The sequence below is a fragment of the Eptatretus burgeri genome, chromosome 6 (genome assembly GCF_056783735.1).
Source record: "Eptatretus burgeri isolate ZD-2024b chromosome 6, Ebu_testis_v1, whole genome shotgun sequence".
Lineage (NCBI taxonomy): Eukaryota > Metazoa > Chordata > Myxini > Myxiniformes > Myxinidae > Eptatretus > Eptatretus burgeri.
The window spans coordinates 37,765,869-37,771,868 of record NC_140966.1 but is presented as its reverse complement, the minus strand read 5'-3'; the positions used below and the strand labels follow the sequence as shown (position 1 = coordinate 37,771,868).

Below are 6,000 nucleotides of genomic sequence, written 5' to 3'. Positions count from 1 at the left end.
CATGTTCATCAACTTATCTAAAATGGCTGATGCTTCATTAAAACAATTGTTATTTCCAGCCTTCTTACTAGCTAACAACAATAAGTCTATTAACTTATTGTGAAGGGTCATTTGGAAGAAAACTAACACCTGAACCAAGCCTACTTAAAGCCTGAATAATGTGTTTCTCCTTCTCATTCTTGCCACGTTTACCAGAAAGACTAACCTTATAATCAACAGAGTTCAGCAGATCAATATATACTCTATCATCATTATTTTTCATATCCAATGGTTTATCAAAATACTTTGATTCATTCCTCACAGTTGAAGCTTGTCTTCCATCTTTTGTGAGAAGAAACATTAATCTCGGAGTTAGTTTAACAGGGGTTGAGCAGACCCCAATAACCTTAATTCATCATTAAATATCAATACCTTTTCTTGAACAAGATGAAATATTGCTGGTTGTTCTGTTGGGATGAGTCCTGCTTTGGTTTTTGATTCCGCTGAATATTCATTGTTTTGAAGAGCATTCACAATATAAGCAGGGGGGCGATTCGTCTCTTCCAGTTGTTGAAATAATCCTTCATCATCATATTCTAATTCCCCTATATGCTCCAATTCTTCCTCTGTCATTTGATCAAAATCTTTTAACATTTGAAGTTTTTTAGGAGTATATTCTACTGTGGGAACTGTGAAAACATCTAAAAAATTTTCTTTGGAAGTTTTTAAAAGTGGTTTAAAAAATTTCTCGTTTTCTTTCAAATGCTTCTTCACCCGTTAGTTTCTGTCTGCGTTTCTTCTTTATGTCTTCCTGTTGTTTTACAACTTTTGAAACCAACTCTTGATGTTCCTTAAATCTTCTTGCTCTTTCTTTCGCATCCATTTATTTATTGGAAAATATCATTTCATATCTCATCTTGTTTCACAACAATATATTTATATTTTTCAGTCGTGTGCTTCATGTAATCTGCAAATTCTATTTTACTGCATAATGTAGAACAATCATCTCTCCAAAATTATTTATATCTATTGAATTTAACTTGAATAAAATAAAAGTATTAGCATTGTTTCTTATGGAATGACGAGGAAGTTGAAAGTACGATTGACTAAGTTAAATACAATTACAAGAAGAATGTCTCCCTCTTGTGTAGTTGCTGGCCATTACCATTTGGTTTCTCTCATTAACACAATCATCAAAGATAACGAGGTTCTTTTTTGATTTATCCAAATCTTGGAGAGACGGTATATCATCCGTATTATCACTAAGAATACAAGTTATCGGTTTTGATTTCTTTTTACATCTCTGTGCATCACAAAATAGTTGTATTTTATCTTCAATGTTATTATCATTAAGGTTTTTTTGAAGTTTAAATAAACCAATTATATCTTCTTTTTGAAGACCAGCATTAAAACCTTGTGAGAGAAGTTGATACTCTGGTTGAAAACTCGACTTTGTGAAAATTATTAAATTATCATAATCTAAAAAGTTGGGAGTCAGGAGCATCTTCAAAAGTAAGCAGGTTTATCCACATCCGCTTGAACCAACTATGAGACATCTTAATGAATATGGAAGATTTTTATGATTGTTAAATTTTATCTTATTTTCCCAAATCAGTAAAAAATCATTCATTTATATATTTGGAAAACAAGTTATTTAATTTATTATTGGCATTTTTAGAAACTATATTTAATCCTAAGTTCGGGTTTAATTTCAAGATAATCCATTATTTTATTTATACAATATATTGTGTTGATATTTCCCTGAAAATGACAATCGTGAATAATATATAACAACAATCCTTTGAACATTTCTCAAATACGTTCAGTTTCTTCCCTTGTAAGGAAAGGTGCGTTATCACCCTCATACTTTACATTCATTTCTCTAATCAATCTTGTAAAGTAATTCATTTTTGGTGTAAATCTAAAAGAATTATTTTCCTTTTTATATTTTTTATTATCATTAATTAGAAGATAATCACAGAATATACATTGCTTATAGGCTTTTGACTCTGTGTTTAATCCCACTCTAACACACGCAGGACAATTCTCAAATTTGTCAGAGGGAGAATCAGGGAAGTCTTGCATATTTATAAAGTAAAACTTTAAACTAAAATTCATCTTCGGAATCATCTATACTTTCATAATCTTCAAAATCTTCAGTTGAATATTGACTCATATTTAATTAGTAGAAACAACATTACCATTGATATCTATATACTTTTTTTTCATTACCACATTCAACTACAACATTTTTTATATTAAAGGTAATTTTAAAATGATCCTTAACTTCTATTGAACGAAATGTCATTTCACCTGATATATTAACATCCTTTATTTCATCAGGATTTACATCTTTAGGGTTGTTGAAAAAAAAATACAAATTTCTCCTTGCATATTACAGATGGTCTTATCCTTTCTTTCCAAAGCTTCATCCATAAGGTATTTATTTTTTGATACTTTTTCTTGTTTCATTGCTTTTTCTAGTTTTGAATATATTACCAGAAGGAGAGGAGAAACTTTTGTTAGAGATACTTTAATTGATGTTCTTCCAGGTTTACTAAAAGCCCTTCCACTGAAGGAAAGTGAAGAACTCATCTTATCCACCATAATTGTTTTTATCCAATAGTTGTTATATTTATCTTTGTTCAATTTTACATCCTTGACATATTTCTCAGTATATTTAACAAATGAAGAGATTGATTGAAACTTGTCTTTTGTTTCTTAAAACATTGTATTTATTAAGTGGAAAAAGTTGGAGGATAAAATGGTTTTAAGCACAGATTCACCTATAAATTAAACGAAATTTTCATCAAGAAAATTTTAGTTTAAGCAAAGTTTTATTATATAAATATGGTGAATACAATGTACTGCGATGTTTGTAATCACGAATATAAACATTATAAAAAACACCTTCGAACCAACAAACACACATTTAATCTATTTCATCAAATATCTCCTCTTGGGTTGGAAAGAAAACATTGTGATATCTGCTCAAAGGATGTTTTGAAGAGTCGTTATAAGAATCACCTTCAATCACAAAAACACAAGAAAAATGAGTTTAAAGTAAAGGGAGACTATTATATTGAAAACACTGATGGGGCATTTAAAGGGCATATAAAAATAAGGATTTTTCAATTTGGAGAACCCGGTCCATCATCAATAGCTGAATCAATTGAAATAGTGAAACCTGATGTTGAAAAAGTTATTAAAAAGACATTAAAAGAAAAGAAAACTTTAATGTTTTTTTATGGGAGTGAAAATGAATATGAAAAGACAAGATGAAGAACAAACTCCTGATATGAGAACAGATCTTCATTTTATAACATCATTTCAAGATTTTTTGAATAGTGGGGTTTATGAAGAACTATCAAGACAAGAGGAGGATGTTGATAATACAGTGGTGGGAAGGTGGATTTAATATTTTAAAAATCATCTTTTTAGATATACACATTCTAAAATCAAACCCTCTTAAAGCTTCTTCTTATATTGAATCACCAAAAGAAATAAAACTAAAGAAGGCAGTTCTTAATATTAAGAACAATGATAATAAATGTTTTCTCTGGTCTGTTCTTGCTCACTTTCATCCACCAAAATGTAATTCAGAAAGAGTAAAACAATATATGAAATATGAGAATACCTTGGACATTAAAGATTTTAAATTCCCAATGCCACTTACAGGTATTCCTAAATTGGAGAAAAATAATAATCTTTCTATTAATGTATATGGATTAACAGATACAAACAAAGTTCAAATATTAAAAATTTCAAACAACTATAAAAATGAAGAAACACACATTGATCTTTTATATTTTAGTGTTTGAAAGAATTCACATTATACATACATCAATAATTTATCAAGATTAATCTCTTCTCAGGTATTCAGAACAGCAAACAAAATATATCCTTGTAAGCGGTCTTAATTCATATCATACAAAAGAACGATTAGAACATTCAAAATATTGTAGTAAACATAAATCAGCTGTAATTACAATGCCTAAACCTGGTGAAAAGATTTCTTTTGAAGATTAAAATAAATCTATCATGCACCCATTTGTGATATACGCTGATTTTGAATGTATCCTAAAAAAGATAAAAACTGCTTCTCCTAATCCAAAAGAATCACATACAAATAAATATCAAAAACATACTCCTTGTGGTTTCTGTTATTATATCAAATCATCTGTTGGAGAAAAGTATAATAAACTTGAACATTATAGTGGAAAAAAAGCTTCACAGGAGTTTGTAAAACGATTAGAATAGGATTGTATAAGACTAACTAAATTAATGAAAGAAACAAAGGAACCGATGAAATTAACCGAAGAAAAAAAATTAGAATCGAGAAAGAACAATATCTGTCATACTTGTGAGGAGGAAATTGAGGAGTCTAAAGTTAGGGATCATCGTCATCTTACTGGTAAATATAGAGGTCCCGCTCATTCCTGTTGTAATCTTAATTATAAATTTCCTTCTTTTATTCCAGTCTTTCTTCACAACAGCCCCAACGATGATACATATCTATTTATAAATGAACTTTCAAAAACACCAGGGAATATTTCTGCCTTAACAAACACAAGTCAAAAGTATATTTCATTTACAAAAATGATATTCACAAAACCTTTAACTCGTATTAGGTTTCTAGATTCTTACAAGTTTATGGGAACACCACTGGCCAACCTCGCATCAAATCTAAGCTCCATGGTGTCTTTTCCAACTCTTAATTCATTCTTTCCAAAAGAGGAAATTCTAACTAAAGAGGAAATTCAGATTAAAGAGAGAATTCAAAGTAAAGAGGAAATTCTAATTAATGAGGAAATTAATGAAGAAATTCTAATTAATGAGGAAATTAATTAAGAAATTCTAACTGAAGATGAAATTCTAATTATAAACAAAATTCGAACAATGAATGAAATTCTAAATAAAGAGGAAATTCTGATTAAAGAGGGAATTCTAACTCGAGAGGAAATTCAAACAAGGAATGAAATTCAAAGTAAAGAGAAAATTCTTACAAGTAAGGGAATTTATCCTTATGATTATATGGATTCATTATGAGATTTAAAGAAACACAACTTCCTTCAAAAGAAAGTTTCTATAATAACCTTTATGAAGAGATAAGTGATAAGGAATATAAACACGCACAAGAAATTTGGAAAATATTTTAGATGAAGAACCTTGGAGAATATCATGATTTGTATCTAAAAACAGATGTTTTATTGTTAGCTGATGTGTTTGAAGCTTTTCGATCACTCTGTCATAATAAAAATTGTTATGGATTAGATCCTGCCCACTATTTCACAGCTCCTGGTTTAGCTTGGAGTGCAATGTTGAAAATGACAAAACAAGATATAGATTTAATCAGTGATATAGATATGCTTTTGATGATTGAGAAATCTAAGAGAGGTGGAATATCACAAGTATGTTCAAAAAGATATGCTAAAGCAAATAATAAATATCTTCCAAATTATGATAGTGAAAAAGAAAGTAATTATTTGATTATTTTATGCTAATAATTTGTATAGATGGGCAATGTCTCAATCTGTGCCTTATGGTAAATTAGAGTGGGTGGAAGAAAAGGATTATGAAAAGGCTTTGATTAATATTGTTATTTCTTCTCAAGAGGAATTGAATGAGAAAGAAGAAGGTTATTATTTTGAAGTTGATTTGAGGTACCCGAGTGATCTTCATAATAAGCATAAAGACCTTCCTTTTGCATGTGAGAAAAACCCCAAAGAAAGAATGGTTGAGTGATTATCATAAAAGTTTTAATATTAAAGGCAAATCAACAGAAAAGTTATTAACAACATTCTATGATAAAGAGGGATACGTTTTGCATCAGAGAAGCTTGAAACAGTTTTTGAGAGAAGGATTGAGAGTCGCTGAAATTCATAGAGTTTTAAAATTTAAACAAAGTCCTTGGATGAAAAAGTATATTAAATTCAATACAGATACGAGAACCAATAGAAAAGTAAAATTTGAAGGGGAATTCTATAAATTGATGAATAATGCTGTCTTTGGAAAGACAAT

The 6,000-nt window shown here is 29.3% G+C and overlaps 1 protein-coding gene across 1 annotated transcript in view; it reads left to right on the top strand.

The window, feature by feature from the left end:
• SDAD1 (SDA1 domain containing 1) overlaps positions 1–6,000 on the top strand; it is a 167,191-nt gene that overhangs the window by 53,354 nt on the left and 107,837 nt on the right. The gene's annotated exons all lie outside the window — the stretch shown is intronic.